Here is a 22473-nt window from a genome sequence, read left to right as displayed (position 1 = left end):
GACACACCTACATGTACATTGTGTAGTTCCTACCACAGACACTCCTACATGTACATTGTGTAGTTCCTACCATAGACACACCTACATGTACATTGTGTAGTTCCTACCACAGACACACCTACATGTACATTGTGTAGTTCCTACCACAGACACTCCTACATGTACATGTACATTGTGTAGTTCCTACCACAGACACTCCTACATGTACATGTACATTGTGTAGTTCCTACCACAGACACACCTACATGTACATTGTGTAGTTCCTACCACAGACACTCCTACATGTACATTGTGTAGTTCCTACCACAGACACTCCTACATGTACATTGTGTAGTTCCTACCACAGACACACCTACATGTACATTGTGTAGTTCCTACCACAGACACACATGCATGTACATTGTGTAGTTCCTACCACAGACACACATGCATGTACATTGTGTAGTTCCTACCACAGACACACCTACATGTACATGTACATTGTGTAGTTCCTACCACAGACACTCCTACATGTACATGTACATTGTGTAGTTCCTACCACAGACACTCCTACATGTACATGTACATTGTGTAGTTCCTACCACAGACACTCCTACATGTACATTGTGTAGTTCCTACCACAGACACTCCTACATGTACATTGTGTAGTTCCTACCACAGACACTCCTACATGTACATGTACATTGTGTAGTTCCTACCACAGACACTCCTACATGTACATGTACATTGTGTAGTTCCTACCACAGACACTCCTACATGTACATTGTGTAGTTCCTACCACAGACACTCCTACATGTACATTGTGTAGTTCCTACCACAGACACTCCTACATGTACATTGTGTAGTTCCTACTACAGACACACATACATGTACATTGTGTAGTTCCTACCACAGACACTCCTACATGTACATTGTGTAGTTCCTACCACAGACACTCCTACATGTACATTGTGTAGTTCCTACCACAAACACTCCTACATGTACATGTACATTGTGTAGTTCCTACCACAGACACTCCTACATGTACATGTACATTGTGTAGTTCCTACCACAGACACACCTACATGTACATTATGTAGTTTCTACCACAGACACTCCTACATGTACATTGTGTAGTTCCTACCACAGACACACATGCATGTACATTGTGTAGTTCCTACCACAGACACACCTACATGTACATTGTGTAGTTCCTACCACAGACACTCCTACATGTACATGTACATTGTGTAGTTCCTACCACAGACACACCTACATGTACATTGTGTAGTTCCTACCATAGACACACCTACATGTACATTGTGTAGTTTCTACCACAGACACACCTACATGTACATTATGTAGTTCCTACCACAGACACACCTACATGTACATTGTGTAGTTCCTACCATAGACACACCTACATGTACATTGTGTAGTTTCTACCACAGACACACCTACATGTACATTATGTAGTTTCTACCACAGACACACCTACATGTACATTATGTAGTTCCTACCACAGACACACATTCATGTACATTGTGTAGTTCCTACCATAGACACACCTACATGTACATTGTGTAGTTCCTACCATAGACACACCTACATGTACATTGTGTAGTTCCTACCATAGACACACCTACATGTACATTATGTAGTTCCTACCACAGACACTCCTACATGTACATTGTGTAGTTCCTACCACAGACACACCTACATGTACATTATGTAGTTCCTACCACAGACACACATACATGTACATTGTGTAGTTCCTACCATAGACACACCTACATGTACATTATGTAGTTCCTACCACAGACACACCTACATGTACATTGTGTAGCTCCTACCATAGACACACCTACATGTACATTGTGTAGTTTCTACCACAGACACACCTACATGTACATGTACATTGTGTAGTTCCTACCACAGACACACCTACATGTACATTATGTAGTTCCTACCACAGACACTCCTACATGTACATGTACATTGTGTAGTTCCTACCACAGACACTCCTACATGTACATTGTGTAGTTCCTACCATAGACACTCCTACATGTACATTGTGTAGTTCCTACCATAGACACTCCTACATGTACATGTACATTGTGTAGTTCCTACCACAGACACTCCTACATGTACATTGTGTAGTTCCTACCACAGACACTCCTACATGTACATTGTGTAGTTCCTACCACAGACACTCCTACATGTGAGGATGTACATTGTGTAGTTCCTACCATAGACACTCCTACATGTACATGTACATTGTGTAGTTCCTACCACAGACACTCCTACATGTACATTGTGTAGTTCCTACCATAGACACACCTACATGTACATTGTGTAGTTCCTACTACAGACACACCTACATGTACATTGTGTAGTTCCTACCATAGGCACTCCTACATGTACATTGTGTAGTTCCTACCACAGACACTCCTACATGTACATTGTGTAGTTCCTACCACAGACACACCTACATGTACATTGTGTAGTTCCTACCACAGACACTCCTACATGTACATTGTGTAGTTCCTACCATAGACACTCCTACATGTACATTGTGTAGTTCCTACCACAGACACACATACATGTACATTGTGTAGTTCCTACCACAGACACACCTACATGTACATTGTGTAGTTCCTACCACAGACACTCCTACATGTACATTGTGTAGTTCCTACCATAGACACACCTACATGTACATTGTGTAGTTCCTACCACAGACACTCCTACATGTACATTGTGTAGTTCCTACCATAGACACACCTACATGTACATTGTGTAGTTCCTACCACAGACACACCTACATGTACATTGTGTAGTTCCTACCACAGACACTCCTACATGTACATGTACATTGTGTAGTTCCTACCACAGACACTCCTACATGTACATGTACATTGTGTAGTTCCTACCACAGACACACCTACATGTACATTGTGTAGTTCCTACCACAGACACACCTACATGTACATTGTGTAGTTCCTACCACAGACACACCTACATGTACATTGTGTAGTTCCTACCACAGACACTCCTACATGTACATTGTGTAGTTCCTACCACAGACACTCCTACATGTACATTGTGTAGTTCCTACCACAGACACACCTACATGTACATTGTGTAGTTCCTACCACAGACACACATGCATGTACATTGTGTAGTTCCTACCACAGACACACCTACATGTACATTGTGTAGTTCCTACCACAGACACACCTACATGTACATGTACATTGTGTAGTTCCTACCACAGACACTCCTACATGTACATGTACATTGTGTAGTTCCTACCACAGACACTCCTACATGTACATGTACATTGTGTAGTTCCTACCACAGACACTCCTACATGTACATTGTGTAGTTCCTACCACAGACACACCTACATGTACATTGTGTAGTTCCTACCACAGACACACCTACATGTACATTGTGTAGTTCCTACTACAGACACTCCTACATGTACATTGTGTAGTTCCTACCATAGACACACCTACATGTACATTGTGTAGTTCCTACCACAGACACACATACAAATGTACATGTACATTGTGTAGTTCCTACCACAGACACACCTACATGTACATTGTGTAGTTCCTACCACAGACACACCTACATGTACATTGTGTAGTTCCTACTACAGACACTCCTACATGTACATTGTGTAGTTCCTACCACAGACACACCTACATGTACATTGTGTAGTTCCTACTACAGACACTCCTACATGTACATTGTGTAGTTCCTACCATAGACACACCTACATGTACATTGTGTAGTTCCTACCATAGACACACCTACATGTACATTGTGTAGTTCCTACTACAGACACTCCTACATGTACATGTACATTGTGTAGTTCCTACCACAGACACTCCTACATGTACATTGTGTAGTTCCTACCACAGACACTCCTACATGTACATGTACATTGTGTAGTTCCTACCACAGACACTCCTACATGTACATTGTGTAGTTCCTACCACAGACACACATACATGTACATTGTGTAGTTCCTACCACAGACACACCTACATGTACATTGTGTAGTTCCTACCACAGACACTCCTACATGTACATGTACATTGTGTAGTTCCTACCACAGACACTCCTACATGTACATGTACATTGTGTAGTTCCTACCACAGACACACCTACATGTACATTGTGTAGTTCCTACCACAGACACTCCTACATGTACATGTACATTGTGTAGTTCCTACCACAGACACACCTACATGTACATTGTGTAGTTCCTACTACAGACACTCCTACATGTACATTGTGTAGTTCCTACCACAGACACTCCTACATGTACATGTACATTGTGTAGTTCCTACCACAGACACACCTACATGTACATTGTGTAGTTCCTACCACAGACACACCTACATGTACATTGTGTAGTTCCTACCACAGACACACCTACATGTACATTGTGTAGTTCCTACCACAGACACTCCTACATGTACATTGTGTAGTTCCTACCATAGACACACCTACATGTACATTGTGTAGTTCCTACCACAGACACACATACAAATGTACATGTACATTGTGTAGTTCCTACCACAGACACACCTACATGTACATTGTGTAGTTCCTACCACAGACACACCTACATGTACATTGTGTAGTTCCTACTACAGACACTCCTACATGTACATTGTGTAGTTCCTACCACAGACACACCTACATGTACATTGTGTAGTTCCTACTACAGACACTCCTACATGTACATTGTGTAGTTCCTACCATAGACACTCCTACATGTACATGTACATTGTGTAGTTCCTACCATAGACACACCTACATGTACATTGTGTAGTTCCTACCACAGACACACCTACATGTACATTGTGTAGTTCCTACCACAGACACTCCTACATGTACATTGTGTAGTTCCTACCACAGACACACATACATGTACATTGTGTAGTTCCTACCACAGACACACCTACATGTACATTGTGTAGTTCCTACCACAGACACTCCTACATGTACATGTACATTGTGTAGTTCCTACCACAGACACACCTACATGTACATTGTGTAGTTCCTACCACAGACACTCCTACATGTACATGTACATTGTGTAGTTCCTACCACAGACACTCCTACATGTACATGTACATTGTGTAGTTCCTACCACAGACACTCCTACATGTACATGTACATTGTGTAGTTCCTACCACAGACACACCTACATGTACATTGTGTAGTTCCTACCACAGACACTCCTACATGTACATGTACATTGTGTAGTTCCTACCACAGACACACCTACATGTACATTGTGTAGTTCCTACTACAGACACTCCTACATGTACATTGTGTAGTTCCTACCACAGACACTCCTACATGTACATGTACATTGTGTAGTTCCTACCACAGACACACCTACATGTACATTGTGTAGTTCCTACCACAGACACACCTACATGTACATTGTGTAGTTCCTACCACAGACACACCTACATGTACATTGTGTAGTTCCTACCACAGACACTCCTACATGTACATTGTGTAGTTCCTACCATAGACACACCTACATGTACATTGTGTAGTTCCTACCATAGACACTCCTACATGTACATTGTGTAGTTCCTACCATAGACACACCTACATGTACATTGTGTAGTTCCTACCATAGACACTCCTACATGTACATGTACATTGTGTAGTTCCTACCATAGACACTCCTACATGTACATTGTGTAGTTCCTACCATAGACACTACATGTACATTGTGTAGTTCCTACCACAGACACACATACATGTACATTGTGTAGTTCCTACCACAGACACTCCTACATGTACATGTACATTGTGTAGTTTCTACCACAGACACTCCTACATGTACATTGTGTAGTTCCTACCACAGACACTCCTACATGTACATTGTGTAGTTCCTACCATAGACACACCTACATGTACATTGTGCAGTTCCTACCACAGACACTCCTACATGTACATTGTGTAGTTCCTACCATAGACACTACATGTATATTGTGTAGTTCCTACCACAGACACACATACATGTACATTGTGTAGTTCCTACCACAGACACACCTACATGTACATGTACATTGTGTAGTTCCTACCACAGACACTCCTACATGTACATGTACATTGTGTAGTTCCTACCACAGACACTCCTACATGTACATGTACATTGTGTAGTTCCTACCACAGACACTCCTACATGTACATTGTGTAGTTCCTACCACAGACACTCCTACATGTACATTGTGTAGTTCCTACCACAGACACTCCTACATGTACATGTACATTGTGTAGTTCCTACCACAGACACTCCTACATGTACATGTACATTGTGTAGTTCCTACCACAGACACTCCTACATGTACATTGTGTAGTTCCTACCACAGACACTCCTACATGTACATTGTGTAGTTCCTACCACAGACACTCCTACATGTACATTGTGTAGTTCCTACTACAGACACACATACATGTACATTGTGTAGTTCCTACCACAGACACTCCTACATGTACATTGTGTAGTTCCTACCACAGACACTCCTACATGTACATTGTGTAGTTCCTACCACAAACACTCCTACATGTACATGTACATTGTGTAGTTCCTACCACAGACACTCCTACATGTACATGTACATTGTGTAGTTCCTACCACAGACACACCTACATGTACATTATGTAGTTTCTACCACAGACACTCCTACATGTACATTGTGTAGTTCCTACCACAGACACACATGCATGTACATTGTGTAGTTCCTACCACAGACACACCTACATGTACATTGTGTAGTTCCTACCACAGACACTCCTACATGTACATGTACATTGTGTAGTTCCTACCACAGACACACCTACATGTACATTGTGTAGTTCCTACCATAGACACACCTACATGTACATTGTGTAGTTTCTACCACAGACACACCTACATGTACATTATGTAGTTCCTACCACAGACACACCTACATGTACATTGTGTAGTTCCTACCATAGACACACCTACATGTACATTGTGTAGTTCCTACCACAGACACACCTACATGTACATTGTGTAGTTCCTACCACAGACACACCTACATGTACATTATGTAGTTTCTACCACAGACACACCTACATGTACATTATGTAGTTTCTACCACAGACACACCTACATGTACATTATGTAGTTTCTACCACAGACACACCTACATGTACATTATGTAGTTCCTACCACAGACACACATACATGTACATTGTGTAGTTCCTACCATAGACACACCTACATGTACATTGTGTAGTTCCTACCATAGACACACCTACATGTACATTATGTAGTTCCTACCACAGACACTCCTACATGTACATTGTGTAGTTCCTACCACAGACACTCCTACATGTACATGTACATTGTGTAGTTCCTACCACAGACACACCTACATGTACATTATGTAGTTTCTACCACAGACACTCCTACATGTACATTGTGTAGTTCCTACCACAGACACTCCTACATGTACATGTACATTGTGTAGTTCCTACCACAGACACACCTACATGTACATTGTGTAGTTCCTACCACAGACACTCCTACATGTACATGTACATTGTGTAGTTCCTACCACAGACACACCTACATGTACATTGTGTAGTTCCTACCACAGACACACCTACATGTACATTGTGTAGTTCCTACCACAGACACACCTACATGTACATTGTGTAGTTCCTACCACAGACACACCTACATGTACATTGTGTAGTTCCTACCACAGACACACCTACATGTACATTGTGTAGTTCCTACCACAGACACTCCTACATGTACATTTGTACATTGTGTAGTTCCTACCACAGACACTCCTACATGTACATTGTGTAGTTCCTACCACAGACACTCCTACATGTACATGTACATTGTGTAGTTCCTACCACAGACACACCTACATGTACATTATGTAGTTTCTACCACAGACACTCCTACATGTACATTGTGTAGTTCCTACCACAGACACACATGCATGTACATTGTGTAGTTCCTACCACAGACACACCTACATGTACATTGTGTAGTTCCTACCACAGACACTCCTACATGTACATGTACATTGTGTAGTTCCTACCACAGACACACCTACATGTACATTGTGTAGTTCCTACCATAGACACACCTACATGTACATTGTGTAGTTCCTACCATAGACACACCTACATGTACATTGTGTAGTTTCTACCACAGACACACCTACATGTACATGTACATTATGTAGTTTCTACCACAGACACCCCTACATGTACATTATGTAGTTTCTACCACAGACACTCCTACATGTACATTGTGTAGTTCCTACCATAGACACACCTACATGTACATTGTGTAGTTCCTACCACAGACACACCTACATGTACATTATGTAGTTCCTACCACAGACACTCCTACATGTACATGTACATTGTGTAGTTCCTACCACAGACACTCCTACATGTACATTGTGTAGTTCCTACCATAGACACTCCTACATGTACATTGTGTAGTTCCTACCATAGACACTCCTACATGTACATGTACATTGTGTAGTTCCTACCACAGACACTCCTACATGTACATTGTGTAGTTCCTACCACAGACACTCCTACATGTACATTGTGTAGTTTCTACCACAGACACACCTACATGTACATTATGTAGTTCCTACCACAGACACACCTACATGTACATTGTGTAGTTCCTACCATAGACACACCTACATGTACATTGTGTAGTTCCTACCACAGACACACCTACATGTACATTGTGTAGTTCCTACCACAGACACACCTACATGTACATTATGTAGTTTCTACCACAGACACACCTACATGTACATTATGTAGTTTCTACCACAGACACACCTACATGTACATTATGTAGTTTCTACCACAGACACACCTACATGTACATTATGTAGTTCCTACCACAGACACACATACATGTACATTGTGTAGTTCCTACCATAGACACACCTACATGTACATTGTGTAGTTCCTACCATAGACACACCTACATGTACATTATGTAGTTCCTACCACAGACACTCCTACATGTACATTGTGTAGTTCCTACCACAGACACTCCTACATGTACATGTACATTGTGTAGTTCCTACCACAGACACACCTACATGTACATTATGTAGTTTCTACCACAGACACTCCTACATGTACATTGTGTAGTTCCTACCACAGACACTCCTACATGTACATGTACATTGTGTAGTTCCTACCACAGACACACCTACATGTACATTGTGTAGTTCCTACCACAGACACTCCTACATGTACATGTACATTGTGTAGTTCCTACCACAGACACACCTACATGTACATTGTGTAGTTCCTACCACAGACACACCTACATGTACATTGTGTAGTTCCTACCACAGACACACCTACATGTACATTGTGTAGTTCCTACCACAGACACACCTACATGTACATTGTGTAGTTCCTACCACAGACACACCTACATGTACATTGTGTAGTTCCTACCACAGACACTCCTACATGTACATTTGTACATTGTGTAGTTCCTACCACAGACACTCCTACATGTACATTGTGTAGTTCCTACCACAGACACTCCTACATGTACATGTACATTGTGTAGTTCCTACCACAGACACACCTACATGTACATTATGTAGTTTCTACCACAGACACTCCTACATGTACATTGTGTAGTTCCTACCACAGACACACATGCATGTACATTGTGTAGTTCCTACCACAGACACACCTACATGTACATTGTGTAGTTCCTACCACAGACACTCCTACATGTACATGTACATTGTGTAGTTCCTACCACAGACACACCTACATGTACATTGTGTAGTTCCTACCATAGACACACCTACATGTACATTGTGTAGTTCCTACCATAGACACACCTACATGTACATTGTGTAGTTTCTACCACAGACACACCTACATGTACATGTACATTATGTAGTTTCTACCACAGACACCCCTACATGTACATTATGTAGTTTCTACCACAGACACTCCTACATGTACATTGTGTAGTTCCTACCATAGACACACCTACATGTACATTGTGTAGTTCCTACCACAGACACACCTACATGTACATTATGTAGTTCCTACCACAGACACTCCTACATGTACATGTACATTGTGTAGTTCCTACCACAGACACTCCTACATGTACATTGTGTAGTTCCTACCATAGACACTCCTACATGTACATTGTGTAGTTCCTACCATAGACACTCCTACATGTACATGTACATTGTGTAGTTCCTACCACAGACACTCCTACATGTACATTGTGTAGTTCCTACCACAGACACTCCTACATGTACATTGTGTAGTTCCTACCACAGACACTCCTACATGTGAGGATGTACATTGTGTAGTTCCTACCATAGACACTCCTACATGTACATGTACATTGTGTAGTTCCTACCACAGACACTCCTACATGTACATTGTGTAGTTCCTACCATAGACACACCTACATGTACATTGTGTAGTTCCTACTACAGACACACCTACATGTACATTGTGTAGTTCCTACCATAGGCACTCCTACATGTACATTGTGTAGTTCCTACCACAGACACTCCTACATGTACATTGTGTAGTTCCTACCACAGACACACCTACATGTACATTGTGTAGTTCCTACCACAGACATTCCTACATGTACATTGTGTAGTTCCTACCATAGACACTCCTACATGTACATTGTGTAGTTCCTACCACAGACACACATACATGTACATTGTGTAGTTCCTACCACAGACACACCTACATGTACATTGTGTAGTTCCTACCACAGACACTCCTACATGTACATTGTGTAGTTCCTACCATAGACACACCTACATGTACATTGTGTAGTTCCTACCACAGACACTCCTACATGTACATTGTGTAGTTCCTACCATAGACACACCTACATGTACATTGTGTAGTTCCTACCACAGACACACCTACATGTACATTGTGTAGTTCCTACCACAGACACTCCTACATGTACATGTACATTGTGTAGTTCCTACCACAGACACTCCTACATGTACATGTACATTGTGTAGTTCCTACCACAGACACACCTACATGTACATTGTGTAGTTCCTACCACAGACACACCTACATGTACATTGTGTAGTTCCTACCACAGACACACCTACATGTTCATTGTGTAGTTCCTACCACAGACACTCCTACATGTACATTGTGTAGTTCCTACCACAGACACTCCTACATGTACATTGTGTAGTTCCTACCACAGACACACCTACATGTACATTGTGTAGTTCCTACCACAGACACACATGCATGTACATTGTGTAGTTCCTACCACAGACACACCTACATGTACATTGTGTAGTTCCTACCACAGACACACCTACATGTACATGTACATTGTGTAGTTCCTACCACAGACACTCCTACATGTACATGTACATTGTGTAGTTCCTACCACAGACACTCCTACATGTACATGTACATTGTGTAGTTCCTACCACAGACACTCCTACATGTACATTGTGTAGTTCCTACCACAGACACACCTACATGTACATTGTGTAGTTCCTACCACAGACACACCTACATGTACATTGTGTAGTTCCTACTACAGACACTCCTACATGTACATTGTGTAGTTCCTACCATAGACACACCTACATGTACATTGTGTAGTTCCTACCACAGACACACATACAAATGTACATGTACATTGTGTAGTTCCTACCACAGACACACCTACATGTACATTGTGTAGTTCCTACCACAGACACACCTACATGTACATTGTGTAGTTCCTACTACAGACACTCCTACATGTACATTGTGTAGTTCCTACCACAGACACACCTACATGTACATTATGTAGTTCCTACTACAGACACTCCTACATGTACATTGTGTAGTTCCTACCATAGACACACCTACATGTACATTGTGTAGTTCCTACCACAGACACACCTACATGTACATTGTGTAGTTCCTACCACAGACACTCCTACATGTACATTGTGTAGTTCCTACCACAGACACTCCTACATGTACATGTACATTGTGTAGTTCCTACCACAGACACTCCTACATGTACATTGTGTAGTTCCTACCACAGACACACATACATGTACATTGTGTAGTTCCTACCACAGACACACCTACATGTACATTGTGTAGTTCCTACCACAGACACTCCTACATGTACATGTACATTGTGTAGTTCCTACCACAGACACTCCTACATGTACATGTACATTGTGTAGTTCCTACCACAGACACACCTACATGTACATTGTGTAGTTCCTACCACAGACACTCCTACATGTACATGTACATTGTGTAGTTCCTACCACAGACACACCTACATGTACATTGTGTAGTTCCTACTACAGACACTCCTACATGTACATTGTGTAGTTCCTACCACAGACACTCCTACATGTACATGTACATTGTGTAGTTCCTACCACAGACACACCTACATGTACATTGTGTAGTTCCTACCACAGACACTCCTACATGTACATTGTGTAGTTCCTACCATAGACACACCTACATGTACATTGTGTAGTTCCTACCACAGACACACATACAAATGTACATGTACATTGTGTAGTTCCTACCACAGACACACCTACATGTACATTGTGTAGTTCCTACCACAGACACACCTACATGTACATTGTGTAGTTCCTACTACAGACACTCCTACATGTACATTGTGTAGTTCCTACCACAGACACACCTACATGTACATTGTGTAGTTCCTACCACAGACACACCTACATGTACATTGTGTAGTTCCTACCACAGACACACCTACATGTACATTGTGTAGTTCCTACTACAGACACTCCTACATGTACATTGTGTAGTTCCTACCATAGACACACCTACATGTACATTGTGTAGTTCCTACCACAGACACACCTACATGTACATTGTGTAGTTCCTACCACAGACACTCCTACATGTACATTGTGTAGTTCCTACCACAGACACACATACATGTACATTGTGTAGTTCCTACCACAGACACACCTACATGTACATTGTGTAGTTCCTACCACAGACACTCCTACATGTACATGTACATTGTGTAGTTCCTACCACAGACACACCTACATGTACATTGTGTAGTTCCTACCACAGACACTCCTACATGTACATGTACATTGTGTAGTTCCTACCACAGACACTCCTACATGTACATGTACATTGTGTAGTTCCTACCACAGACACTCCTACATGTACATGTACATTGTGTAGTTCCTACCACAGACACACCTACATGTACATTGTGTAGTTCCTACCACAGACACTCCTACATGTACATGTACATTGTGTAGTTCCTACCACAGACACACCTACATGTACATTGTGTAGTTCCTACTACAGACACTCCTACATGTACATTGTGTAGTTCCTACCACAGACACTCCTACATGTACATGTACATTGTGTAGTTCCTACCACAGACACACCTACATGTACATTGTGTAGTTCCTACCACAGACACACCTACATGTACATTGTGTAGTTCCTACCACAGACACACCTACATGTACATTGTGTAGTTCCTACCACAGACACTCCTACATGTACATTGTGTAGTTCCTACCATAGACACACCTACATGTACATTGTGTAGTTCCTACCATAGACACTCCTACATGTACATTGTGTAGTTCCTACCATAGACACACCTACATGTACATTGTGTAGTTCCTACCATAGACACTCCTACATGTACATGTACATTGTGTAGTTCCTACCATAGACACTCCTACATGTACATTGTGTAGTTCCTACCACAGACACTCCTACATGTACATTGTGTAGTTCCTACCATAGACACTACATGTACATTGTGTAGTTCCTACCACAGACACACATACATGTACATTGTGTAGTTCCTACCACAGACACTCCTACATGTACATGTACATTGTGTAGTTTCTACCACAGACACTCCTACATGTACATTGTGTAGTTCCTACCACAGACACACATACATGTACATTGTGTAGTTCCTACCACAGACACACCTACATGTACATTGTGTAGTTCCTACCACAGACACACCTACATGTATGTAATGTTCAAACTAGGTTTACAACTGTCAATCATAAGCTCCGCCCCACTGTGACATCACTCATATGTTGCTATAGTGATTATGTAATATTATGGGTTGTTCCCGCTCATATATTAGTTCCGTCTACACATCAATAAAGTATAAGTGACTATCAGTACACCCAGTCGGTTCTAGTGTATTTATTTCACTCCCCGACGTTACAAATGGCGACGAGGATGGGATGGAAGGAAATATGAACACTTCAAGTAACTACCAGTAAATTGAGTGAGTACCGGAATCACAGTTTACAACGCTGAGACGAGTTGAACACTGTTTACCTGCCCTCACCGATACCGTCACTGAAATTTGAACAATACCGTTCTGATTTACCGTTACCGACAACATCGTCTCTGATCAATATGGCTCTAAGTCTACCAGTGTTCCCAGAATTTGATCTCCGACCACGAGAAACTGCTCCCACCCGCTTTGAGAAATATGCCAAACGACTAAGTAATTTATTTGCTGCCATGAACGTCACCCAAGCCGAACGAAAGAAAGCTATGTTACTGCACTACGTTGGCGAAGAAACCTGCGATGTATTCGACACGCTAACCCTGCCACAACCTACCGAAGGCACGGATGTTTACAAAATCGCAATAAAGGCATTTTCTAATCACCTCGAACCACAGAAATGTATTGACCACCATGTTTATATGTTCAGAAGAGAACTTCAGAAACCGGAAGAAAACGTCTCCGAATTTTACACACGTCTGCAGTTGATGGCGCGCAAATGTGAGTTTGATGACGTCAACATCGAGATCAAACGACAGATTATTCAAGGCACTACATCAGTACGTCTCCGACGGAAAGCTATCGAACAAAGTCTTGACTTAACAAATCTCCTGAAAACTGCTAGAGCAATGGAAACCGCTGATGACCAAACCAGTGAGATCGAGAAACAACAATCCAATGTCGTAAGTTACAAATCTACTAAATATTGTAACGAACACAAAACCGATAAGAAACCAATACCGAGGTACAGTAACCAAAATAAACAGTGCGGACTATGTGGTGGTAAATATCCACACAAAAGAGAGTGTCCAGCAAAAGGAAAACGCTGCCATAAATGTGACAAAATCAACCACTTTGCCAAAGTTTGCCGTGGTACACAAAAAAACAATACCAGACCAACAAGCAAACATCATGCCAGAGCAGTAAGTAACCAGAATTCACCAGATCCTGCCACACCAGCTGAAACCGTTGAAGTAAACAACAATAGAGAATATTCATTTGGAGGAGAGGTGAGAGAATCACAGACCAATAAACCCATATTCAAAGTTAATATCCATGGTACCCCTATCTCCATAATGGCTGACTCTGGTGCATCAGTGAACATTTTGAATTATAGAGACTATATGAGTATTAAGCGAAGACCACAGCTTACAACCAGTACTACCAGAGTATATCCATATATGACAGAAAATCCGCTAAATCTCAGTGGCAAGTTTGAAGCGAAAGTTACCAGTAATCATGGTTCATCGACAGAAACATTCCTTGTAGCAAAGGGTACATCAACCTCGATTCTAAGTTGGAAGACATCACAGAGATTAAACCTCATCAAAGTTATCAACACCGTAGACAACCAACAGCCTGATCAAACACCTGAAACACTTGACAATTTCCCAAGTTTAACCACAGGCGTAGGTGAATGTAAATGTGAACCAGTACACATACACGTCGACGAAACCGTCAAACCGATCGCACAACCACACCGACGTATTCCTTTCCACGTAAGAAAACAAGTAGAAGAAAAACTTGATCAGCTGTGAAGAGATGATATCATCGAACGCGCACAAGGTCCGACACCATGGGTTTCACCAATAGTTGTAGTCCCGAAACCACACAAACCCGACGAGATCAGAATTTGTGTTGATATGCGTTCAGTAAACAAAGCGATCATCCGTGAACGGCATATAATTCCGACAATCGATGACGTAGTATCAGACCTCAACGGTTGCACTGTTTTCAGTAAGATTGACCTCAATCAAGGTTACCATCAAATTCCGTTACATCCTGATTCGAGACATCTAACCACATTCTCAACACATACCGGACTGTATCGATACAAACATCTCAACTTCGGTCTATCCTGTGCTGCTGAAATATTTCAGAAAATCGTTAGCGACGCAATCCGCAGAATACCCAGAGTAAAGAATATCAGCGATGACATCTACATAGGTGGCATTGATCAAGCCGATCATGATAAACACCTCGAGCAAGTCTTCAGACGACTACATGAGAATCGCTTCACAATCAACCTACCTAAGTGTATATTTCGTGCGCCGAGTATGCTGTTCTTCGGACATATATTCTCAGGCAAAGGTATATCGCCAGACCCAAAGAAAGTTGAAGCACTGCAAAATGTCGCTGCACCGACCAATGTAACCGAAGTACGCAGTCTGCTTAGCTCTGCCGCATTTTGTTCAAGGTTCATCAAGGATTTTGCACTAATAACCCGTCCACTCCGATTACTTACCTGTGACAATGCTGAATGGCAATGGACTGAGAAAGAACAGTCATCATTTGAATCGCTCAAATTAGCACTGTCAACGAAGACAACTCTCGGATACTTCGACCCAAAGAAGTCAACCACATTATATGTTGACGGCAGTCCAATCGGTCTAGGCGCAGTCTTAACCCAGAAAGATGAAACTACAGGAGAAGTTACACCGTTGTACTTCGCTAGTTATCCGCTTACCGCCACTGAGAGCAGATATCCACAAATCGACCGCGAAGCATTCTCGATATATTGGTCCATCAAGAGGTTCCATCTATATCTCTACGGTAAAGAGTTTACAGTTATTACCGACCACAAACCGCTAGTTCCGCTGTTCAATAACCCTACATCTAAACCTACCGCCCGAATTGAACGATGGCTAATGGACTTGCAACATTATAAGTTCGCTGTAGAATATCAACCAGGCAAGTCAAACCCCGCAGATTACGCATCTCGACACCCAGTTGACTCTGAATTCAGTGATATATCTGAACAGTACATATCGTATGTAGCAGAAAACGCAGTACCGAAAGCAATAACGCTACAAGAAGTCGAAACCGCAACTACCAAAGACCCAACTCTACAAGCTGTTATGTCTGCCATCAGATCAGGACAATGGCACAAAGCCACACACAATGTATCTGTATCTGAGCTATCCCGCTATGAACGCGTTAAACAAGAGCTCACCTGTACTGACACCATCGTACTGAAATCAAATCGCATAGTAGTACCAACCTCACTGCAAGATCGAACTGTAAATATCGCACATGAAGCACATCTAGGCATCGTAAAGATGAAAGCACTCATGCGAGAAAAAGTATGGTTTCCGTGTATGGATAAAATGGTGGAAACCAAAATCAAATCCTGCTTGCCATGTCAAATAGTTACTCCGAGCTATACTCGCAAACCGCTTCGCATGTCTGTATTACCAGACAATCCGTTTGATGAAATCAGTATGGACTTTGCACACGTAGAAGGAGAAACGCTACTTCTGATAATCGATGATTATTCACGTTTTCCGTTCGTCGAACCAGTTACCTCAACCGCTGCACGTTGTGTCACACCAGCGCTGAACACCCTGTTCGCTACATTTGGATCACCCGGCACAGCCAAATCCGACAATGGTCCACCATTTAACGGTGAAGAATTCGACAGATTCGCTAGTATATTAGGTTTCAAACACCGCAAAGTTACCCCTCTTTGGCCCAGAGCTAATGGAGAAGTAGAAAGATTCGTCAAAACGCTTAAGAAGTGCATCAAAGCATCCAAAGCAGAAGGAAAGAATTGGAGGAAAGAGTTGCAGATCTTCCTGCACAACTACTGCACAATGCCTCATACGACAACTGGCGTACCTCCCGCGACACTGTTCCTAAAACGCATCGTACGCAACAAGCTTCCGCAAGTAAATGACATCGACCCAGTATCAGAAATCGTACGCAAATATGACTCACTGCAGAAACAGAAAATCAAGATCCTGGCCGATAACAAGTCTACCGTAAAACCAACTGACATCGGACCAGGTGACAAAGTACTCGTGAAACGACCATTCAACAAAGCGAAAGGCTCCACCGCATATGAACCTATCCCGATGACTGTTATAAGTAAGAAAGGCACTATGATCACAGCCGAGAACGACGAGCACGCAGTCACGCGAAATTAGTCGTTCTACAAAAAGCTAGATAAGTCAACGCTTAGAAATTACCCTAGCAACGACGCTTATGACAACCTGTATGAGTACGAACCAAACATGACATCTACACCACCGTCTCCAATAGATATCCCTAAACCAGACAGTATTAATGACAACAACAAAGAGACTGTAGTAAATCCAGAGTCCCATAGCAGACCAGCCGATGACTCTACAAAATCCGCTCCTATGTTGCGCAGATCATCCAGGAAACGAATACCGCGCAAAATCTTCGATTTGTAAATGACTGTTATTGTTACCGCAGTATTTGATGATAATTTGTTGTATTAATAACTTTGAACTGTTAGAACTTTCATGAACTCTTATCAATGGACTGTTAGAACTTTCATGTACTCTTATCAATGGACTGTTAGAACTTTCATGAACTCTTATCAATGGACTGTTAGAACTTTCATGAACTCTTATCAATGGACTGTTAGAACTTTCATGAACTCCTATCAGTGAACTGTTGCAGCATTATTTATCCTAACTTGCGTTTTCTGAAGATGTAGTTCAAAGAAAAAAAAATTGTTTGTTATCCATTATTGTTTGTTGATCACCGAACGATAGTCCCTACATCAGATCAGTTTCATACAATTAACTCAGTATCTACAAGGAAGGGGATGTAATGTTCAAACTAGGTTTACAACTGTCAATCATAAGCTCCGCCCCACTGTGACATCACTCATATGTTGCTATAGTGATTATGTAATATTATGGGTTGTTCCTGCTCATATATTAGTTCCGTCTACACATCAATAAAGTATAAGTGACTATCAGTACACCCAGTCGGTTCTAGTGTATTTATTTCACTCCCCGACGTTACAATGTACATTGTGTAGTTCCTACCATAGACACACCTACATGTACATTGTGTAGTTCCTACCACAGACACACCTACATGTACATTGTGTAGTTCCTACCATAGACACACCTACGTGTACATTGTGTAGTTCCTACCACAGACACACATACATGTACATTGTGTAGTTCCTACCACAGACACTCCTACATGTACATTGTGTAGTTCCTACCACAGACACTCCTACATGTACATTGTGTAGTTCCTACCACAGACACACCTACGTGTACATTGTGTAGTTCCTACCACAGACACACATACATGTACATGTACATTGTGTAGTTCCTACCACAGACACTCCTACATGTACATTGTGTAGTTCCTACCACAGACACTCCTACATGTACATGTACATTGTGTAGTTCCTACCATAGACACTCCTACATGTACATTGTGTAGTTCCTACCACAGACACACATACATGTACATTGTGTAGTTCCTACCACAGACACACCTACATGTACATTATGTAGTTCCTACCACAGACACTCCTACATGTACATTGTGTAGTTCCTACCATAGACACTCCTACATGTACATTGTGTAGTTCCTACCACAGACACACCTACATGTACATTGTGTAGTTCCTACCACAGACACACCTACATGTACATTGTGTAGTTCCTACCACAGACACACCTACATGTACATTGTGTAGTTCCTACCACAGACACTCCTACATGTACATTGTGTAGTTCCTACCACAGACACACATACATGTACATTGTGTAGTTCCTACCACAGACACACCTACATGTACATTGTGTAGTTCCTACCACAGACACACATGCATGTACATTGTGTAGTTCCTACCACAGACACACCTACATGTACATTGTGTAGTTCCTACCACAGACACACATGCATGTACATTGTGTAGTTCCTACCACAGACACACCTACATGTACATTGTGTAGTTCCTACCACAGACACACATACATGTACATTGTGTAGTTCCTACCACAGACACACCTACATGTACATTGTGTAGTTCCTACCACAGACACTCCTACATATACATTGTGTAGTTCCTACCTTAGATAGGATGATTTCCTATTTCCACTACAGGAAATCAGTGACCGTATATATCATAAAATCTCAGGAAACATGATGTTTTCCAGTAGTTTTATAATCACAATAATAATATTATTGTATCGATTTTTAGCACAACTAAACTGTTAAGTTCAGTAGTGCTATAGGCATGCAAAAGTCTGTCTGTCTGTGTAAACAACCTAAACTCAAAAACCACTGGACCGATTACCTTTGTATTTGTTAGGGACATTACTTTTGGTGTCTAGTTGGGAAATTGTTCTAAGCAAAATGGTCGCATCACAAATGTGATTTGGGTCAAAACTTAAACTTGAATACTACTGGGCAGATTGGGCAGAAATTTAAAGATGATGCATCTGGGTGTGTGTATAGATGAAGAAATATTAGCCATGTAATGATCTTATTGGCAATTTGCAAATTAGATGTAAAAATGTGAATTTTGGTCTCAAATTTTTATCTAAAAAATTACTTGGCCAATAAGACTGAAATTTGGTGTGAGGTTTCTAGAAGTGTTATTCTGCATTTTTGTTAGCACAACTGAACTGAGGTTCAGTAGTGCTATAGGGATCGCCCGGCGTCTGTCAGTCTGTCTGTCTGTGTGTGTGTGTGTGTGTGTGTGTGTGTGTGTGTGTGTGTGTGTGTGTGTGTGTGTGTGTGTGTGTGTGTGTGTGTGTAAACAACTTAAAGTCAAAAACCGCTGAACCAATTGCCATGATATTTGGTGGATCCATTACCTTGGGTGTCTAGTTGGGAAATTGTACAAATCAAAATGATCGCATCACAGGTGTGTGATTTTAGTCAAAAAATGTGATTTTTGGTCAAAATACGTAAACTCAGAAACTACTGGGCAGATTGGTGCGAAATTTGGTGGGAACATTCTTAATCTTAAGGGGGTATAAAGTAAGATTTGTTCATGACGGGATGATTCCATCAGTGATATGCAAATTAGGGCTAAAAATGTGTCTTTTTGGTTGAAAATCTATCATTCCAAAACTACTGAGCAGATTGGGCTGAAATTTAATGGGAATGCATCTAGGGATGTATGGACGAAGAAATATTAAGCATACATGATTGATATGCAAATTAGGTGTAAAAATGTTCATTTTTGGTCAAAAACTTATATCTCAAAAAGTACTTGGTCACAGAGTCTGAAACTTAGTGAGATGTTTCTGAAAGTGTTATTCTGCACATTTTCTCCAAAAGATTTTGACAAAATTAGCCCTAGCAACCATGACCACGCCCTTAGCAACAACCAAATGGCAGTATATTTTGGTCAAATAACAACATCATCTGGTAGGCAAATGAGTGAACATTCAAAAAATGTATGCAAATACCCTAGCCAAATGGTCGTGTATTTCACAAAGATAACAGCAGGGATTGATAGACAATTGAGTAAGCGTTCAAAAAATGTATGTAAATTTGCCTAGCAACAAGACCACGCCCATAGCAACAGCCAAATAATCACACATATTGCGAAGATAACGGGGATTAATAGACGATTGATTAAACATTCAAAAAAATGTATGTAAATTTGCCTAGCAACAAGACCACACCCATAGCAACAGCCAAATAATCACATATATTGCAAAGATAGCAACAGGAATAGTAAGACAAATGAATAAACATTCAAAAAATGTATGCAAATGTGCCTAGCAACAAGACCACGCCTATAGCAACAGCCAAATGATCACATATATTGCAAAGATAACAACGGGGATTAATAGACAATTGAATAAACATTCAAAAAATGTATATAAATATGCCTAGCAACAAGACCACGCCCATGGCAACAGCCAAATGATCACTTATATTGCAAAGATAATATCAGGAATTCATACAGAAGTGAACAAAAACATACAAAAATGTATGCAAATATATCTAACAACATGACCACGCCCATATCAACAGCCAAATGATAGCATATATCGTAAGATAGCAACATGGTTGGATAGGCAACTGGATAGTCATTCACCAAATGAACACTTAATGTTAGCATGGACTACCATATGGATAAACATTATTAAAAACTGTACAGTTGTGCTACAACGCCATTGGCGGTATTTTTTAAAACATTTTGACACAATTGGCCCTAGCAACCATGACCATGCCCTTAGCAAAAACCAAATGCCCGTATATTTTGCTAAAATATTGGTAGGCAAGTGAGTAAACGTTCAAAAACTGTATGCAAATATCCATAGCAACCATGACCATGCCCTTAGCAACAG

General features: G+C 41.3%; 1 protein-coding gene across 1 annotated transcript in view; it reads left to right on the top strand.

Annotated features, from left to right (window-relative positions):
- The window catches only part of LOC144448997 (uncharacterized), a 53494-nt gene that overhangs the window by 7599 nt on the left and 23422 nt on the right, over positions 1 to 22473 (top strand). The window lies entirely within an intron of this gene.

The sequence above is a fragment of the Glandiceps talaboti genome, chromosome 18, assembly GCF_964340395.1.
Source record: "Glandiceps talaboti chromosome 18, keGlaTala1.1, whole genome shotgun sequence".
Lineage (NCBI taxonomy): Eukaryota > Metazoa > Hemichordata > Enteropneusta > Spengelidae > Glandiceps > Glandiceps talaboti.
The sequence above is the reverse complement of the archived record's forward strand: the minus strand, read 5'-3'. Positions and strand labels throughout refer to the sequence as shown.